The following is a 21,569-nucleotide window of genomic DNA, read 5'->3' on the forward strand; positions in this document are numbered from 1 at the left end:
TGAAAGGTACAGCATACAATATCTAGTCAAAGGTATCGTCATGGCATTGTATGGTGACAGTAACTTCACATGTAGTAACCATAGCATAACCTATAGGTTGTCAAATCACTACGCTGTATGCTTAAAACTAATGTAACACTGTGTCAACTGTACTACAGTAATTAAAAAAAAAGGATAAGCAAATAAAAATAAGTACTCTAGCTTAATAAGATTACATACCAACTTAGCACTGGAATGAAACCTGGGGGATCACTCTTTTCTTTGAACAGCATAAGAAAACTAGCACCCATAAAAACAAACTGGGTTACCCAAGATTATAATTTACCTAAGGTCACAGAGTTAAGACAGTAAGCCTTGAAATGGACCACAAGCATACCTCAGATATACTGCAGGTTTAATTCCAGACCATCACAATAAAACGAATATTCCAATAAAGTGAAGACTGAAAGAAAAATAGTCAAATGAACTTTTTGGTTTCCTGATGCATATAAATGTTTAAACCATACTGCAAGAGCATTATGTCTTTAAAAAAAGGTATATACCTTAATTTAAAAATACTTCATTGCTAAAAAATGCTAATTATCATTGGAACTCTCGGGGAATTGTAATCTTTTTGCAGTGGAAAGTCTTGATAATGATGCATGCTGACTGATCAGGGTGGTGGTTGCTGAAGGATTGGGTAGTTACAGTGATTTCTTAAAATAAGACAATAAAGTTTGTGTCACTGATTGATTGACTCTTCCTTTCATGAACAATTCTTCTGTAGCATGCAATGCTGTTTGACAGCATTTTACTCATGGAACGTTCAAAATTGGGATTAATCCTCTCAAACCCTGCCGCAGCTTTGTCAACTAAGTTTATATAATATTTTAAATCCTTTGTTGTTATTTCAACAATCTTCACAGCATCTTTACCAGGAGAAGATTCCATATCAAGAAATCACTCTTTGTTCATCCATAGGAAGCAACTCCTGTTCAAGTTTGATCATGACACTGCAGTAAGGCAGTAACATCTTCAGGCTCCACTTCGAATTCTGGTTCTCTTGCTATTTCCAACACATCTGCATTGACTTCCTCCAATGAAGTCTTGAATCCCTCAAAGTCATTCATGAGAGCTGGAATCAACTTGTTTCAAACTTCCATTAATGTTAATATATAGACCACAAATAAATGTTCTTCATGGCATCTAGAATGGTGAATCCTTTCCAGGTTTTCAATGTACTTTGCCCAGATCCATCAGAGGAATCACAACATATAGCAGCTACAATCTTATAATATGTATTTTCAAAATAAGATTTGAGTGTCAAAATTACTCCTTGATCCAGGGAGACAGAATGGATGCTGTGTTAGCAGGCATAAAAACAACATGAATCTGTCTGTCCCTCTCAGAGCTCCTGGGTGACTAGCTGTGTTGTCAATGAGCAGTAATAGTTTGAAAGGAGTCTTTTTTCTTGGGCAGTAGGCCTCAACGGTAGGCTTAAAATATTTAGTAGACCATGCTGTAAACAGATACGCTATCATCAAGGCTTTGTTCTTCCATTTATAAAGCAGAGGCACAGATTTAGCATAATGCTTAAGGGCTCTAGAATTTTTATAATGGTAAATGATCACTAGTTCAACTTAGTGTCATTAGTTGCATTAGCTCATACCAAGAGTCAGCCTGTCCTCTAACGCTTTGAAGACACTGACTTCTCCTTTCTAGCTATGAAAGTGCTAGATGGCATCTTGTTTCTATAGAAAGCTGTTGTCTACACCGAAAATCTGTTGTTTAGTAAAGCCACCATCTTCATTATCTTAGATCTACTGGATAACTTGCTGTAGCTTCTACATAAGCACTTCCTTAACCTTGCACTTTGATATTAAGATGACTTCTTAAACCTCATGAGTCAACTTACTGTAGCTTCAACTTTTTTTTTTTTTTTTTTTTTTTTTTTTTTTTGGCAGCTCTCTCTCAGCCTTCACAGAACTGAAGAGGGTTAGGGCTTTACTCTGGAATAGGTTTTGGCTTACAGACTGTTATAGCTGGTTTGATCTTTTATCCAGACCACCAAAACTTTCTTCGTATCACCAATAAGGCTGTTTCACTTTCTTATTCATGTGTTCACTGCAGCAGCACTTTTGATTTCCTTAAAGAACTTTTCCTTTGCACTTGCAACTTGGTTGTTTGATACATGAGACCTACCTTTTGGCTTACCTTGGCTTTTGACATGCCTTCTCATCAAGCTTAAATCATTTCTAGCTTTTGATTTAAAGTGAGAGATGTCTGAATCTTCCTTTCTCTTGAACACTTACAGGCCATCATAGAGTTATTAACTGGCCTAATTTCTATCTTGCTGTGTCTCAGGGAATAAAAATGCCCAAGGACAGGAAGAGAGAGATGGGGTAACAGCTGGTTGGTGGAGCAATCAGAATACACACAGTAATCAGTTAAGTTCACTGTCTTACACAGGTGCAGTTCATGGCACCCCAAAACAATTACAGTAGTAATATCAAAGATAACTAATCAGAGATCACCATAACAAATATGGTAAAAACAAAAAAGTCTGAAATACTGTGAGAATTAGGAAAATGTGACACGGACAGAAAGTGAGCAAATGCTATTGAAACAATGGTGCCAATAGACTTGCTCAATGCAGGGTTGCCACAAATCTTTAAATTGTAAAAAAAAAAAAAAAAAAAAAAGGCAGTATATGCAAAGCATATCAATGTGCAATGAGGTATGACTGTACAGTTTTCTCTCAGTTGAGTAATCCATTTGGTATTTCAATATCAACAGTCAGATGAGAACTGCCTCATCTTTGAAGTCATCTCCATCAGCATCTATCTCATACTGTTGCCCTCCCACCACTAAAACTAAAGAAACATTTCTGCTCTTTTTCAGAGCTAAACCTTTGACCTATCTCCCTTCCCACACTTCTCTATCTCAAGGATTCTGCCCCTGCTACCCTCTGTATAGGACCATTCCTATCAACAGAGGCTCTAATAAAGCTGTTGTGTACCTCTACATTCCAATGCATCCATGATGCAATTGCTCTACTCTAATTTTCCAGTGAATCTCTTTGGAAGAGTAATCTAGAATCTAGAATGTTATCTCTACTTTCCCAACCAGAATCTGAATCCACACTAGTCAGGTTTTCATCCCCACCATTCACCTTGGCTGAATCCAGTAGCCAATTTTCCATACTATTCATCCTTGACCTTACAGCAACATTTGAAACTAACCATCTCCCTCCTTCCAGAAGTCTCTTTTCTTTCTAGGCTCCCATAGCCAGCTGCTTTCCTGGTTTTCTTACTAACTCTCTGGCTATCTCTTCTCAGTCTCTTTTGTTGAGTCTGCCCCCTCTTCCTTATCTCTAAATGTTGGAAAACCCAAGTCCCCACATATTGGCCTTCTTTTCTTTATCTACTCTCTCTCCTTAGGTGATCTCATCTAGACTACATTTACTCTGACTTTCAGATTCACATATCACCTATATATTTGACAACTCCACCCGGGTATCTGAAAATCATTTCAAACTTACATATCCAAAACCAAAATCATGATTTGTCCTCTTTCTACACCCACTCTTTCCTATTTTTCTAATTTCATTAAATGGCACATCCATCTACTAGATTTTATGTTGCAAATCTAAGGATCATGGATTCCTTCTTAACCTCACATCCCACATCCAAACTTTTCTCTTAAGAGAGAAAAGTTACCTAAATTAACAGAACACTGAAGATTTATGTTCCACGTACAGTTCTCCAGCTAATTTAAATTAATTCTTTGTGATGGAGAATGAATTAACTAACAGTTATTCATCTGCTTTCCCTATCTATACAAGAGTAACTAGATAAAAGCAAAAAAGAAAAACTACAAGTCTTGCCCAATTTCAATTCCTAAGAATTGTTTATTTCCTAACAATTATCACTTTGTCACTACCCCCCAGCCAATGCAATCATTCTAAACCAGCATTGTCTAAAAGAAATAATGTGAACCGTATAAAGAATTTAACATTTTTTCAGGAGCTGCAGGAAAATACAAACTGTGAAATTTAGTAGTATATCTTATTTAACTCAATAAATCCAAAATACTATTTTAACATATGATTAATATTTAATAGTATTATTAAGGAGATATTTTATGTCCTTTTTTTATGGACTAAGTTTTCAAAATTCCATGTGTATTTTGCACTTACAGCACATCTCAATTCTGACTAGCTAGCTCAGTAGCCACTGTATTGGATAGCACAAATGGCCTGGAGTGCTACTATGGCGATGCTAGAAAACCAGCAAATCTAACACATCACTTTTCATCCAAAAACTAACTTATTTCTAAAAAAAAAGTCCCAAATAGTATAGGTCACACATAACAGGTCAGAAAAAGATGACCAGAAGCCCATTCAGTACCAGAAGCCTCCTTATATAAAGTTTCAAACGAATCAGAAAGTAGACCTAAGCCAAAAGTCTACTATATATGGAATATCATGATTAGCTGATTCATGTGACTAAGAAAAGTTCTTAGTTTTAGGGGTGCCTGGGTGGTTCAGTCGGTTGAGTGTCCAACTTCTGCTCATGTCATGATCTCACAGCTTGTGAGTTTGAGCCCTGCGTCGGGCTCTGTTCTGACAGCTCAGAGCCCAGAGCCTGCTTTGGATTCTATGTCTCCCTCTGTCTCTGCCCCTCCCCCTCTTGTGCTCTGTCTCCCTTTCTCTCTCTCAAAATAAATAAACATTAAATTTTAAAAAAATAAAAAAGAAAATTTCTTAGTTTTAAGAAAAAAAAACTATACAAAATCAAAGAACTGTTAATTTCCTGTCATTTCCCTGTATTCAGGCTTCTTTGTGTAAAACATTGGTGCCTGGCTATCTCTCCTGCCAGCAGAACAGCTCATACAACAGACAACTAGATGAGTAAAATGAAAACAAACTAAGAGAGAAAGATATAAATAAGGAGATCTCTCAAAAAGGAATGGAAATAACTGAAGATGAGACAAAGGTAAAAACAATATTGTTGCATTTAAAACTGCAACTGCTTCTCTCCTATAAAAGAGATAAAGTATTATAAACAGATAATAAAACCAAGTAGTTTTTCACTCTTCTACCTAGATTTTCCAGGATATCCCCTAAGCATTTCTTTATCCTACCTTTATTTACAGAACACCTACTATTTTTTTTTTAATGTTAATTTACTTTTGAGAGAGACAGACAGACACAGTGTGAGTGGGGGAGGGACAGAGAGGGAGGGAGACACAGAATCTGAAGCAGGCTCCAGGGTCTGAGCTGTCAGCACAGAGCCCAACACAAGGCTGGAACTCACAGGCTGTGAGATCCTAACCTGAGCCGAAGTCAGACGCTTAACCGACGAAGCTACCCAGACACCCCTACACAATACCTACTCTTGCTTTAAAATCAAACTATGTTTAGATTTTAAGTATGGTTTCCCAGACTCTAGGTCAGATCACATTATATATTACACTTAAAATTTAAGGCATAATCAGCTTCATTTTAAACAGCATTTTGAAACAGTGGGTCAAATTAAAGCATCTTAACTACAGCATGCATTCCCAAAGTCTAGTCAGTCAAATGAAAACATCACAGAATATTTATTCATTCATGCATAAGGCTGAACACCTACTATGCCAGGCACCAACCTATGAATGGAGATACAAAATTAAGTAAGATACAACTGATAGGCTACTATTAAGAAACTCCAATACAAGAAGAAAAAGATAATGCAAGAGTATGAGTACTGATGACCAAAAAAGTAAAGCAGGCTAAGTAAACTTATAACTAAGATTAGAGGAAAGGGGTGTCTGGGTGACTCAGTCAGTTAAGCATCCAGCTCTGGATTTCAGCTCAGGTCATAATCTCTTGGTTAATGAGATGGAACCCTGCTTCGAGCTCATATATGTATGTGCATATGTATGTACATATACATATACACACACACACACACACACACACACACACACACACACATATGTATAAAGAAACAAACAAACAAACAACTAAGATTAGAGGACAGAGGGAGTTTGGGGACAATTCCAGGTAAGGCCTAAGTTGAATCTTTAGGTATTAGCAGAGGTTATGCACAAGTATATGTATTTGTGGATTGTTCATTTTAGAGGGGGCGTGGGGAGGGAGTTGGGCAGGTAGATGAGGTGAGAGAAGACCCAATTTCAGTAAGAGGAAGCAGCATTTGCAAAAGTAAAAGGCATTTATAAGTGTGGAATATCATCAAACTGCAAATAGTACACAATTGTGCTATCTAATACAGTGGCTACTGAGCTAGCTAGTCAGAATCAAGATATGCTCTAAGTATAAAATACACATGGAATTTTGAAAACTTAGTCCATAAAAAAGGTCATAAAATATCTCCTTAATAATACTGTTAAGGGGTGCCTGGGTGGCTCAGGCGGTTAAGTGTCCAACTTCAGCCTAGGTCATGATCTCAAGGTCTGTGAGTTCGAGCCCCCCCCGGGCTCTGTGCTGTCAGTTCAGAGCCTGGAGCCTGTTTCAGATTCTGTGTCTCCCTCTCTCTCTGCCCCTCCCCCACTCACGCTCTGTCTCTATCAAAAAGTGAATAAACATTAAAAAAAATTTTTTAAGAATATTGTTAAATATTAATCATATGTTAAAAGAGTATTTTGGATTTATTAGGTTAAATAAGGTATACTATTAAAATTTCACAGTTTGTATTTTCCTGTGGCTCTGAAAAAATGTTAAATTCTGTATATGGTTCACACTATATTTCTTTTAGACAATGTTGATTTAGAATGACTGCATTGGCTTGGGACGGTAGTGACAAAGTAATAAATGAGATCAAGTCAAAGAGACCATTACAAGGACCTTTATATCATACAAAGAAGTTGGTTGGAAACAAAATATCTTCTAGGATTAAAATGACCAGATCTTGGGAATGTAAGCTGGTGCAGCCACTCTGGAAAACAGTATGAAGGTTCTTCAAAAAACTAAAATAGAACTACCCTACGACCCAGCAACTGCACTACTAGGTATTTATCCAAGGGATATAGGTATGCTGTTTCGAAGGGACACATGCACCCCCATGTTTATAGCAGCACTATCAACAATAGCCAAAGTATGGAAAGAGCCCAAATGTCCATCAATAGATGAATGGATAAAGAAGATGTGGTGTATATATATACAATGGAGTATTACTCGGCAATCAAAAAGAATGGAATCTTGCCATTTGCAACTACATGGATAGAACTGGAGGGTATTATGCTAAGTGAAATTAGTCAGAGAAAGACAAATATCGTATGACTTCATTTATGAGGACTTTAAGAGACAAAACAGATGAACACAAGGGAAGGGAAACAAAAATAATATAAAAACAGGGAGGGGGACAAAACAGAAAAGACTCATAAATATGGAGAACAAACTGAGGGTTACTGGAGGGGTTGTGGGAGGGGGGATGGGCTAAATGGGAAAGGGGCACTAAAGAATCTACTCCTGAAATCATTGTTGCACTATATGCTAATGTGGATGTAAATTTTAAAAAATACAAAATAAAATAAATAAATAAGTAAAAATCTCACTGGCAAAAAAATATAATAAATAAAATGAATCTCTTTTAGTCAAAAAAATAAAATAAAATAAAATAAAATAAAATAACCAGATCTGACATTTACAAAGATCCATCTCCAACCCACGAATTGGAGGCCAATAAGACTGAAGGCAGAAGACCAGCTGTTCTTGAAATCAGGAGACAAATGATAGTGGTTTGAACTAATGTGGGTAAGTAGAGATGTAGAGTACAGAATTAAGAAATGTTTTATCAAGTAAAACAAACTGCACTAGGTGACAGACTGTATGTGGACTATAAGAACAGAGAAGAACCTAAATGAATTCCAAAGTTTTGGGCTTAAAAAATTGGGTAAATATGGTAGCATTCAATAGGACAAGTGTGGTGGGGAAAGGTGATGGTTTAATATCAGGCAGACTGACTTCAGAATGCCTGTAGGAAATCTATTTGGAAATATCAAAAATTAACTATACAAATTTAGAGCTAATTCAAGAGTTCCAGGATAGAGATAAAAATTGAGAGTATATTAATAAAACATAGATGGTGGAAGCCAAGACTACCAGAATCCTGAGGATGAACTCAGCCAAGAAAAGAACACAGAGTGAAGAGAAAGCAGACTAACTTATGAGAAAACACGATAATTAAATGATGGGCAGAGGAGGAGCATCCCACAAAGAAAATGGGTAATAACACGTAGGAGAATAACCAGGTGCCAGAAGAGCAACTTCTTTTTTTCATCTTTTTTTTTTTTTTTTTAATTTAAGAGAGAGAGAAAGCATGTGTGTGTGTGTGTGAGTGTGTGTGCGCGCGCCAGGGAGGGACAGAGGGAGAGAGAGAAACCCAAGCAGACTCCACGCTCAGGACAGAGGCCAGATCTCACGACCCTGGGATTATGACCTGAGCCAAAATCAAGAGTGGGATGCTTAATCAACTGAGCCACCCAGGTGCCCCGAGAGAATAGCATCTTCTAATGGACTTCTGTGTCTTACACTGTTCCATGACTGCTTAACAGAAAAGATGTGACTCTGGAGCACCTGCGTGGCTCAGTTGGTTAACTGTTCAACTCTTGATTTCAGTTCAGGTCATGATCTCTCAGTCGGTGAGATTCAGCCCTGCATCAGGCTGGGCTCTGCACTGACAGTGAGGAGTCTGCTTGGGATTCTCTCTCTCTCTCTCTCTCTCTCTCTCTCTCTCTCTCTCTCTCTCTCTCCTCTCTCTGCCCCTCCCCCACTTGTACTGTCTCTGCCTCTCTCAAAACAAATAAACTTGAATGAAAGAAAGGAAGGAAGGAAGGAAGGAAGGAAGGAAGGAAGGAAGGAAGGAAAGATGTGACTCTGACAAAAGAAGAAAAATCTCTTTTCCAAAGTCACCAATTACTTTTTGATATTTGAAATGATGCTTTGTCAATTCAGAATCTCAAAACAAACTTATTTCCTATTGTGAGTTTGGATAAACATGTAAGTCAACATGCAACAAAAGCCCAAAGTGAAACAGAATAGTAATATACAAGTATGGAACTGTAACTGGAGAAAAATATGGATTAAAAAAACAACATACTAAAGAAAGTAAACACTCTCCAGAACTGTACCCTTTTTCCCAAACTGCATGTAGTCCCCTCCCGCCAAAATAATAATAATAATAATAATAACAACAACAACAACAATTTGAAGGATGACTTTTGATCCCAAAGATATATCAACCGAAGTTCTTAACCTGCAGGTAAAGGACAGACATAACATGTATGTGCCCAAGTATATTTTCCTAGGGAGAGGGGCCAAAACTTTCTTCAGACTTTCAGAGCAGGGTCAACGAAGGAAAAGATTAAGAAAATCTCCAATAAATTCAGCCCATCGAATTGCTCACACAAACCAAATTCCAATAAGAAACCCACTTTAACAGAACCATCCACTTTTTTCATTTACCTAAGTATAGGTATGAACATCTCAATAATCCTCATAATATCTACTACTCCCATTCCCAAATAGAAAAAATATATATGCCCCTAGTAATTTGTTACTAGCCAATAATTCGTTACTAATTGATGTCAGTAATTTGTCCAAGGTCACAAGTGTATGAGAGGTGTTTAAACTCAGGACCCATGATCTTCACCACTGTTAAAAACTGCTTGAGTAGTGACTCATCTGTGCCAAGCAGGCGCATTTTTTGCCAAGCATCTTTCCTCCTCTCATCCGGAAAGACATGTAAACAATTTTAAACCCTGGACAAATGAATGGGCCTTTCTACTCCAACCATAGTCTTAATCTCCATTTTTTTATCCCAGAGATACCGAAAGCCTCAAAGCCTCCTTTCCCTTCTCGGCTCTGTCCCTCCTTTCCCACCTTCAGTCGCCACAGGCCTCTAAGGTTTTCTAATAACTCCTAACCCTTCCCTAGATCCTCTTGCAATAAGCTCCTTTCCTGATTCCAACAAATAACCAACCCTTCCCCAACTCCGTCTCCTCCTAACTTCCCAATCCCCCCCCCCCCCCCCACGTGTAGGTAAACCTCCCATCCTCTTGGTCCTTTTCCAGCTGACGGGCTCTTCACATCTTTTCCTAGGACTCTGCTCTCCCCGCGTCCCTAAACCCTTCCCATCCCTAATCCTTTCATCCTCCCCGCTTTAACTCGCAGGCCTCCATCCACGAAAGGCCAGCCCTCCACGCTCCAGTCACAGCCTCACTTCGCACCCCCAACTCCCCAATCTCCACGCCCACGCCAAAGCCCACCCCCAACCCGCCCCGGCCCTCCTCAGATCCGACGCGGCGTCCCGCCTCCTTGCCTTCTCTCCGCGGAGCAAACTCCCCGCCGGAGATTCAGAGTCTAGCTGTCGAAGAGTGGGTGCCTTGCTGCTGCAAAGATTGGGGGGCGGGCGCCGGGATTGCCGGGGTGCGGGAAGTTTGAACGCAGGACCAAAATAGGGGCGGGGACAGCAGCTTCCTAGCAGCGCCGGGCCCGGCGACTTGGGCACCAGGGTAACGGAGACGGAGGCCCATACTGCACTGCGACGCGGCTGCAGCCAATGACGCCAATCTCCCATTGGCCTCCGACACCAGGTGGCCTTTTCTATTGGCTTCAGTGGAATCGGAAAGCGGGACGATGAATACAGGAGAAGGCAGCCATTGGTTGACCGCTTTAGCTGTAGCGCGGACCGAGTGTACGGAAGTGGTTTGCGCCCAAACCCGGCCAAGCGCCGGGCCTTTTAGGCAGCTGGGCGAAGCGAGATTGCAGGGATTTTGGGTCTTGAGGGCAGGGTGTGGGTGGAGGAGAAAGGGCGGTGGTGTAATGAATTGTAGAAATCAGCAAATGCGTGATTGAAAACATTGAAAATTTTTTCGAATTCCTTTGGGAACGCATTTGATTTTAAATTATAAGCAAACAGCCAGTTCCTTCTCGGTCTTAGCCCTGAGATTGCGTATTTTTATGAGTAGGTGTAGTTAGTGTACTAATGCTCCTGCCTCGAGGTAAATCATAAACACGCCCTGAGTTTGGCTTGAAAGTGATTTTTTTAGGTTTTGGAACGGGTTAGAGGTGGAATGATTTTGAGACGTTTGCACAGGTTTTTTGTTTGTTTTAATAAATGTCTGTGGCGCTTGTCAGTAACCTGTTGAGAACTGCAGTATGGCATATTTTCCCCTTTAAACAATTGACAGTGCATTAAACTGCATTAATTGCAGGAGGTAGGGAAAGTTAAAAAAAAAAAAAAAATCCTCTCTTCAGTGAAGGTTATTTTAATTAAGCCTTTCTGAACCTTGTAATTACCAAGATGGCCTAACACCGAACGCTATTTTATTCGCCATTGGTAATTTCTTGAAAACTGGGCTTTACCTCCATTCTGTAGAGAATCTAAATCTTGAAGGCTGAAGGCAAATGCGTTCTAATCAATCTTCTCACCATGAATTACGCTAATTCTGCTTCTTGCTTGACCTCGTTTTCCCAATTTTGCACTATTTCAAAGCTTTCATTTTATCCCATCAATATATTTTACTTCAAGTTACAGACTAACCCACCTAAACATTACTGTAATTAAGTGCAATTTTCTGTATGGAGAGCAGAAGATAGCAATTGTCTGTCAGTGAAAAAATAAAGATGAGTAATACCTAAAGTGCACTTAAGTAACTTCTCATCAGTTTAAATTTGCTAATACTCTTCGTTACAATAGCTCACTAGTTATTACTGACTCCGTTAGAGTTAATATTATGCAGTGCAACGCTTTGGTGGAGTACTTTTAAAGGAAATAGCTGAGGGTCAAGAAACATGCCTCGTGTATTTAGGTGAAAAAAACAAAACGTCTCTCCCCAAAGAGTCAAATGAAGGTTGTTAGCACTCAAGGACAGCTGAGAATGAAATTGACATTTATTTTGCACGGGCAATACCCAGGCAATATAATCTCATTCTATCTTCATTCCTGATTTGAGACAGGTATTGTTATTCATTCTTATACCTGAGGAAACAGATTCAGACAGATGAAAGAATCTTCCAGGAGATAACTAAAGTAGTAAGCGGTAGGGGCGAGAATCAAGCCTAGGTCAGCTAAATTCCAGGCTTCAAATTTAACGCCTTTAATGTGTTTCACCCACAGGTTAATAGAATTGCTAGAAAGCAAGGAAGCATTTGAAAGGTTGGAAGTCTCCAAAAAATTGTCTAATTGTATATCACACATTTTCAAAGTATTTGCAATGTGCAGTTTTATTCACTCTATCATGTTTGGAGTTAACAGTGACTATCAATTTATTTGACCTTGAATAAAGACCCAAAGGATTTCTAAATCTCCATAAGTAAAACCAGCTTATTAAACTAATTTTTTAAAAAGTTATCCAAAAGTTTGAGATAATTTCTGAAATTTTTATATGACGTTACCTGGTTTTGACATAATCATTTTGATAGGATTAGATTTTCTAAGATAATACTATTTGATATTTCATTCCATTATATACTACATAGAATTCTACTTTTCAGAAAAAACAAAAGCCAACAAAAGTACATTTTTATATTACACCACTTGAAATTATATTTAACAGGAATCAGACTTCTTATTGTTTTTAAAGATTATGTTTATGAAAGGAATTATACTAATGATCATTAGGGACTTTGAAGTTTTATTTTTAATATTTTGGGCTTACATTGATATTACAGTATCTCCAGATTAATTATATTGCTAACTGCTCATTTTCTACAAGACCTCAGTTGCCTTTCTTACTGCTATGTGACAATACAGATAATATTAATTAAAATCTTCCTAGATGTGCTTACCAATAAAATTAATCCATTTTCTGTATGGAGAAACTAAGAAATTTGAACTCTATGTCAGAAGTTTCATAAAATTAATAGGTAGACTTTCCAATTCTAGACAATCCAGAAATTACAATGACTACATTTTAAAAGGGGCATACTATAAATAATCATATCTTGGAAAGCACACCAGTATAATTATCCTTAGCTAAAGTTCAGTTGTTCATTTAATACTTCTTTAGAAAAAAAAAAAGTATTGGCACAACTTTTATACATTTTACCTAGATAGATGATAATACAAAATTTAAAACTTTTAATTTTAACTTCTGGTGTGCATATTGCTAGAAAAATTTAAACATTAATTACAGGTAAGGGGTGCCTGGGTGGCTCAGTCAGTTAAGAGTCCAACTTCGGCTCAGGTTATGATAACGATTAAAAATTTTTTTTCAATAAAAAAGAAAAAGAAATTACAGGTAAATAGTAGGTTGTCAGTATATAATACTAACTTTTAAACATGCTAGGTGTTTAAAAGAAATTGAATGGCTTAGGAAAACAAGTTAGAGACAGTGATTTGATCTTATAAAAACAAATTGAGTCTAATTGATTGCTATTATTTGCCTTTGCAGTACAGAAAGCTGGTACCATTTGATTATTGTTTAAATGATAAATCTTTTTTGATTGCTAGATGAAATTTACAAGTTAATTTTGTTAGTGGAGAAAAAAAAACCACTGAGATATTTACTAGTATTTTTCTTCTTTCATAATTGGCAAGTAAATCATTATTAGTTTCTCAATTTCATGGAATTTATTTGAATGTGGGGTTTTTTGCTTTTGTTTTGCATGAAAAGATCTAAATCAAAAGTTGGTTTAAGCTAGTTTTTAATACATGTTTTCAGATTTCATTACTCCACAATTATATCTTTAAGTAAATTGACCTATAGATTAAATGCTACCTCCAAAGCAGTAGAAATAGCATTGAAGGAAACCATAATTCTATTCTTATTCACATTGTTAGATTTGAAAGGGAGAATGTCAATACAATTTTCTTAGTGGACAATTGCCTGTCCTTTACTAAAAATAATACATAGGAAATTCTGTTAAAATTGGTGACTATATTTTAAATTTACAATAAATATGCTAGATAATTATTAACTAATATTAAATAATTATTAAGTTATTATAACTTAATTAGTGTGCTAGGTAATTTTTAATTTTAATTGACAAATATGCTGATTCCTGGCTAAGACACCTGGCACCCTTCACCAAGACAGTGAGTACAGAATTCAAGTCTGAGGTAAAGGACAGTAATAAGTATTTTGGGAGCTATGTTTGAGGTATCCATGGGACATCCAGGTAAAAATGCAGATGGTATTTCTTATGTAGTTAAACCTGTATCTCTAACATGTCCTAATTTTACTCCAAGGTATTTACCTGGGAAAAACAAAAGCATATATCCAAAAAAATTTAATCAACAGTGTTTATAGCAGCTTTATTCATATTAAATAAAACAGGAAACAACCCAAATATCCATCAACATGAGCATGAATTTTTAAAATGTATATCCTTATAATGTAATGCTGGTCATCAATAGAATTAACTACTGATGAACATGATGAATTTCAAAGGTATGTTGAGCAAAAGAAGTCAACCACAAAAGAATATATTCTGTATATTTCCACTAATAGTGAATTCAAAAACAGACAGTTAATTTATACTGGTGAAAATCAGAACAATCAACTATGGGGATAGGGTAGGGATTGACTGGAAGGGAATGAAATTTAGTGTTGTAAATATGCTATATCTTGACAGAGGTGGAGGTAAAAGAATGCTTCCTCTATCAAAACTCATTAAAATCTAAATTTAAGATAGATGTTTTTCATTGTATGTGAGCATTACCTCAACTTTTTAAATGACTTAAAAAAAAATACATTGACTTATATAATAGAAAAATTTAGAAGTAGACCTATCTCTAGATATAGTTAGATCCATATGCTGAATATCATTAAAATTTTATTTAAAACCTTTTTTATATTTTCTCTTTATGTTTTTCATGTACTTACATAGGAAAATTTTTATATCAGACAGGCTTTAGAGAAAGTTAGGTATTAACACCAAACCTCCAAACTTACACTCTACTCTAGTCACCTAGCAACCCCATGGGGAAAAGAACACCTCTTTTCTCATTGGTCCAATTGAAATCCTGGTAATATTTATTCTGATTGCTTATACCTGAACATGTAATAATTACTGTGGCCAAGTGGTTGCTTGGAGTGGAGAAGGTAGAAAAGGTGTCATCAAGTCTCCTGAATTTTCGTGTTCTCCCAGAAGAGCTGAGAGAGCTGTTTCTCCAAAGGAAAATTAGTATAGGTTCGTGTACCAGTCTGGCGCGTACTTAATTTAAAATTCATCTAAGAAACATATATGCAATTTTAAGCTCTCCAGGATGTAAATATAGATACTATCAACCAAATATTGTTGTCTTTTGACCCCTTCTGATTTATAGTACTTCCACCATCAAAAGACTTTCCCATGATAATTTCTGGGACTTCCCGGAGAGTGTCTCATACTTAAAAACACATCTACTTTCACTGGTGGTCCTTGCTAGGAAAAACAGCAGGGCCACTGCTATATCATGCAACAGTCTATACCATTTCTTTCCAGAACCCACTGGTGGCTGTCACTGATTCACCACGACTATGTCACTACAAAGGTGAACTGGAATAATGCCAAAAGTATGCCTACCGTTTCTCAGATCCTACCCTGCCTTTCTATATTCTATTATATAGTGCTGGGGCTAGGACTCAACAAGCTACATTACCCAGAACCCTTGCTAGTTAGCTCATTGCTAGGTTCTGACAATAGGAAGCATTAGGGAAAGGTTGGAAGGTGGGAGTTGGTGAGAAAGAATTTCCTTCTGGATGTCCATGCTTCTACCAGTGTTATTACAGCACCAGCAGTTGGCTCTACTGTAACATGTCTTTTGCTGCTTCTGGATCTACATGTTTAGAACTTCCCCTAGGAGTGTAGATACCAGCCCTGTGGGGCCTTTTCTCTGAGTTCCTACACTCCAGTGACCCCAACCCCAATTATTTTCTTCCCTTAACCTCACAGGTTAACTCCTTTCTTCAGTTACAAATATCTGGTTTGCCTCAGTGTTCTCTTTGTGATCTTTTAGCCTTTCAATACCTTTGTACCAATTTTCTGTGAGCCCTGCATCAGGCTCACTGCTGTAAGCGCAGAGCCTGCTTTGGATGCTCTGTTCCCCTCTCTCTGCACCTTCTCTGCTAGTGCACGCATTCCTGCTCTCTCTCTCTCTCCCAAAACTAAATAAACATTTAAAATAAACAAGAGGGGGAAGCCAAGATGGCAGAACAGCATGGAAGTTTTTTGTGTGTCTCGCGTCCATGAAATACAGCCAGACCAACACAACCATCCTACACACCTAGAAAACTGATTGGAGGATTAACACAACAATCTGCACAACCTGAACCACAGAATTCAGCAGGTACGCGGCGCAGAAAGGTGAACGTGGGGAGCAAGAAGCCATGGCGGGAAGGGAGGTGCTTTTGTGGAGAGAGGACGGAGACTGGGGGAAGAATATGGGAAAAGCCCCCCTCCTTAAAAGCAGCTGGAGAGAAAGTGGAAAATTGGAAACAGACATAGGGACTAAACTAAAAAGGGAGAAAGAAAGGAGAAAGGGTTTAAATTCTATTAAGACTGTAAACAAGGAGAGCACAGAGTCTGCAACTCTGCAGCTCGATACCTGGTGGTGCTCTGGTGGGAAGGGAGAATCCCCAGGAGCAGAGTGGGGTCCAGGAGGTTCTCGGGCCACACAGGGAAAAGCAGTTCCACTGCTGGAAGGGCATTTGGTAGAGACTGTTGAGGCCACCTGGTCCCAGCAGACCCCAGAGAACTGCCACATTTGCTGGTACTGGAACAAGGTCATTAAGGGTGAAGCCTGGTGCCAGATGTGTGTTGTAATTTTCCATAATCCCTGAAAAGCTGCTGCTACACTATCTGGCAAACTTTTTCTGGGGCGGGCTGGCACCTGGCTGCAGTCTCAGGGCACTGGCAGCAGCAGGGTCCAGCAAGCGTTCCTGGGTGCAGCCCAGGTGAGACCCTCCCACAGAGGGGCAGAACGGGTCAAAGCTGCAGTCCTTCAGAAAGGGCCGGGGAAAACACCTGCATCTGAGACAAAACTCGGGAGAGAGGTACTACCTGGGGCTTGGTCACAGACAGTGAAAAAGTGGGCAGAGGACAAAAGCTGAAGACAGAGGACCAGTCTGTGATTGCTGATCAAGGAGAACACAGTTCTGATACTAGATACTGAGTAAGTGGATGACACCACTCCCTCACATGCGCATATGCACCTACAAGTGCCACAACAATCCACCCCAGTAGGCTAGCAGTGCCATCTAGTGGAGAATGGAGCTGTTACACTAAGCCCCACCCAACTGGGCTTACCTCACTCTTCAAGAACACAAGTCTCACCACCTGCTTAATTTATGGACTATAAAGAACTCCATAGACTGACTTCCAGGGGAAAACGAAGTACTTTCAGTCCTATTTCAATCTGTTAGCAGGTCCATCTATTCAATTTTCTTTCTTTTTTTTTTCTCTTTTTCACTTATTTTCCTTGAATACAGAAAGAAAAAAAATTCATTTTTATTTTCAATTTTTATTAAAAATATTTTTATTTAATTTTTTTACTATATTTTTTATTTTTGTGTAAATTTTTTCAAATTCTAGTTTACGCCCATCATTTTATTTTGATCAACTTCAGTGTATTCACATTTTCAAATTTTCAAACAATTTCATTTTCTTTCTTTTTTCTCTTTTTCATTTCTTTTTCTTGAAGACAGAAAGAGAAAAAATTCATTTTTATTTTTCATTTTTATTAAAATTATTTTTCTTTAATTTCTTTCTACTATATTCCTTAGTTTTGTGTAAATTTTTTTTCAAATTCTGTTTTACTTCCATCATTTCATTTTAGTCTACTTCAGTGTATTCATTTTTTCAAATTCTCAATTTCCTTTTTCCCCCCTTTTTTTCTCCAATCTATAAACCACTTTCAATACCCAGACCAAAACACACCTAGGATCTAGCATCATTTATTAGATTTGTGTGTGTGTGTGTGTGTGTGTGTGTGTGTTAATTTTTAATTTTAATATTTTAAAATTTTTTTTAATTTTAATTTTTCCACCTCATTAATTCCTTTTCTCCCTTCAAAATGACAAAACGAAGGAATTAACCCCAAAATAAAGGGCACAAAGAAACGACAGCCAGGGATTTAACCAACACAGATACAAGCAAGATGTCTAAACCAGAATTTAGAATCACGATAAGAATACCAGCTGGAGTCGAAAATAGATTAGAATCCATTTCTGTGGAGATAAAAGAAGTAAAAACTAGTCAGGATGAAATAAAAATTGCTCTAACTGGGCTGCCATCACAGATGGATACAGCAGCAGCAAAAATGGATGAGACAGAACAGAGAATCAGGGATATAGAGGACAAACTTATGGAGAATAATGAAGCAGAAAAAAAGAGGGAGATTAAGGCAAAAGAGCACGATTTAAGAATTAGAGAAATCAGTGACTCATTGAAAAGGAACAACATCAGAATCATAGGGGTCTCAGAAGAGGAAGAGAGAGAAATAGGGGTAGAAGGGTTATATGAGCAAATCATAGCAGAAAACTTTACTAACCTGGGGAAAGACAAAGATATCAAAATCCAGGAAGCACAGAGGACCCCCATTAGATTCAACAAAAACCAACCATCAACAAGGGATATCATAGTCAAATTCACAAAATACTAAGGCAAGGAGAGAATCATCAAAGCAGGAAGGGAAAAAAGTCCCTAACCTACAAGGGAAGATAGATCAGGTTTGCAGCAGACCTATCCACAGAAACTTGGCAGGCCAGAAAGGAGTGGCAGGATATATTCAGTGTGCTGAATCAGAAAAATATGCAGGCAAGAATTCTTTATCTAGCCAGTCTGTCATTCAAAATAGAAGGAGAGAGAAAAAGTTTCCCAGACAAACAACAATTAAAGGAGTTTGTGACCACTAAACCAGCCCTGCAAGAAATTTTAAGGGGGACTTATTGAGGGGAGAAAAGATGAAAATATAAATACATACATACATACATACATACATACCAAAACCAACAAAGATTAGAAAGCACCAGAGAACACCACCAGAAACTTCAACTCTACAAGCATCATAATGACAATAAATTCATATCTTTCAGCACTCACTTTAATCGTCAATGGACTCAATGCTCCAATCAAAAGACATAGGGTAACAATGGATAAGAAAACAAGATCCATTGATATGCTATTTACAAGAGACCCACTTTAGACCTAAAGACACCTTCAGATTGAAAATAAGGGGATGGAGAACCAACTATCATGACAAAAGAAAGCCAAAGTAGCCATACTTATATCAGACAATCTAGACTTTAAAATAAAGACTGTATCAAGAGATGCAGAAGGGCATTATACCATAATCAAGGGGTCTATCCACCAAGAAGACCTAACAATTATAAACATTTATGCACCAAATGTGAGAGCACCCAAATGTATAAATGAATTAATTGCAAACATAAAGAAACTCATTCACAGTAATACCATAATAGTACGAGACTTGAACACCCCACTCACAGCAATGGACAGATCATCTAATCAAAATATCAACAAGGAAACAATGGCTTTGAATCACACACTGGACCAGACGGACTTAACAGATATATTCAGAACATTTCATCCTAAAGCAGACCAATACACATTCTTCTCCAGTGCACATGGAACATTCTCCAGAATAGACCATATATTGGGACACAAATCAGCCCTAAGCAAGTACAAAAAGATCAAAATCGTACTGTGCATATTTTCAGACCACAACGCTATGAAACTCGAAATCAACCACAAGAAAAAATTTGGAAAGGTAACAAATACTTGGAGACTGAAGAACATCCTACTAAAGAATGAATGGGCCAACCAAGAAGTCAAAGAGGAAACTAAAAAGTATATGGAAGCCAATGAAAATGATAACACCACAACCCAACACCTCTGGGACACAGCAAAGGCAGTCATAAGAGGAAATTGTATAGGAATCCAGGCTTTCCTAAAGAAGGAAGAAAGATCTCAGATACACAACCTAACCTTACGCCTTAAGGAACTGGAAAAAGAACAGCAAATAAAACCCAAAACCAGCAGAAGGCAGGAAATAATAAAGATTAGAGCAGAAATTAATGCTATCAAAACAAACAAAAAAACAAACAAAACAGTAGAACAGATCAATGAAACCAGAAGCTGGTTCTTTGAAAGAATTAACAAAATTGATAAACCACTAGCCAGTTTGATCAAGAAGAAAAAGGAAAGGACTCAAATAAATAAAATCAAGAATGAAAGAGGAGAGATCACAACCAACACAGCAGAAATAAAAACAATAATAAGAGAATATTATAAGCAATTATCTGCCAATAAAATGGGCAATCTGGAAGAAATGGACAAATTCCTAGAAATATATACACTACCAAAACTGAAACAGGAAGAAATAGAAAATTTGAACAGACCCATAACCAGTAAGAAAATCAAATTAGTAATCAAAACTCTGCCAAAAAACAAGAGTCCAGGGCCAGATGGTTTTCCAGGGGAATTCTACCAAACATTTAGGGAAGAGTTAACAGCTATTCTTTTGAGGCTGTTCCAAAAAATAAAAATGGAAGGAAAACTTCTAAAATCTTTCTATGAAGCCAGCATTACCTTGATTCCAAAACCAGACAGAGACCCCACTAAAAAGGAGAACTATAGACCAATTTCCCTGAGGAACATGGATGCAAAAGTCCTCAACAAAATATTAGCCAACTGGATCCAACAATACATTAAAAAAATTATTCGCCACGACCAAGTAGGACTTATACCTGGGATGCAGGGCTGGTTCAATATCCACAACACAATTAATGTGATTCATCACATCAATAAAAGAAAGGACAAGAACCATATGATCCTCTCAATAGATGCAGATAAAGCATTTGACAAAATACAGCATCCTTTCTTGATAAAAACCCTCAAGAAAGTAGGGATAGAAGGAACATACCTTGAGCTCATAAAAGCCATATATGAACGACCCAACGCTAATATCATCCTCAATGGGGAAAAACTGACAACTTTCCCCCTAAGGTCAGGAACAAGACAGGGATGTCTATTCTTGCCACTGTTATTCAACATAGTATTGGAAGTCTTAGCCTCTGCAATCAGACAACACAAAGAAATAAAAGGCATCCAAATAGGCCGGGAGGAGGTCAAACTTTTACTCTTTGCAGATGACATGATATTCTATATGGGAAACCCAAAAGATTCCACAAAAAAACTGCTAGAATTGATTCATGAATTCAGCAAAGTTGCAGGATATAAATTCAACACACAGAAATCAGTTGCATTTCTATACACCAACAATGAAGCACCAGAAAGAGAAATCAAGGAATCGGTCTCATTTACAGTTGCAGCAAAAACCATAAAATACCTAGGAATAAATCTAACCAAAGAGGTGAAAAATCTATACACTGAAAACTATAGAAAGCTTATGAAAGAAGTTGAAGACACAAAAAAAATCGAAAAAGATTCCATGTTCCTAGATAGGAGGAACAAATATTGTTAAAATGTCGATACTACCCAAAGGAGTCTACATATTTAATGCAATCCCTATCAAAATAACACCAGCATTCTTCACAGAGCTAGAACAAATAATCCTAAAATTTGTATGGAACTAGAAAAGACCCCGAATAGCCAAACCAATCTTGAAAAAGAAAAC

General features: G+C 37.6%; 1 protein-coding gene across 3 annotated transcripts in view; it reads right to left on the bottom strand.

Moving 5' to 3' along the window:
- Positions 1 to 21,569, bottom strand: part of LCA5 (lebercilin LCA5) — a 144,349-nt gene that overhangs the window by 65,230 nt on the left and 57,550 nt on the right. Inside the window, exon 1 of one of the 3 annotated variants that reach the window (XM_045498847.1) lies at positions 10,305 to 10,546. The exons of 1 other annotated variant lie outside the window; for it this stretch is intronic. The gene's annotated coding sequence lies outside the window, so the exon portion shown is untranslated. Of the gene's footprint in view, positions 1 to 376; positions 428 to 10,304; positions 10,547 to 21,569 lie in introns of those variants that run through there. One more of the 3 variants, XM_045498849.1, reaches the window with a different exon arrangement.

The sequence above is a fragment of the Leopardus geoffroyi genome, chromosome B2 (genome assembly GCF_018350155.1).
Source record: "Leopardus geoffroyi isolate Oge1 chromosome B2, O.geoffroyi_Oge1_pat1.0, whole genome shotgun sequence".
Taxonomy (NCBI): Eukaryota; Metazoa; Chordata; class Mammalia; order Carnivora; family Felidae; genus Leopardus; species Leopardus geoffroyi.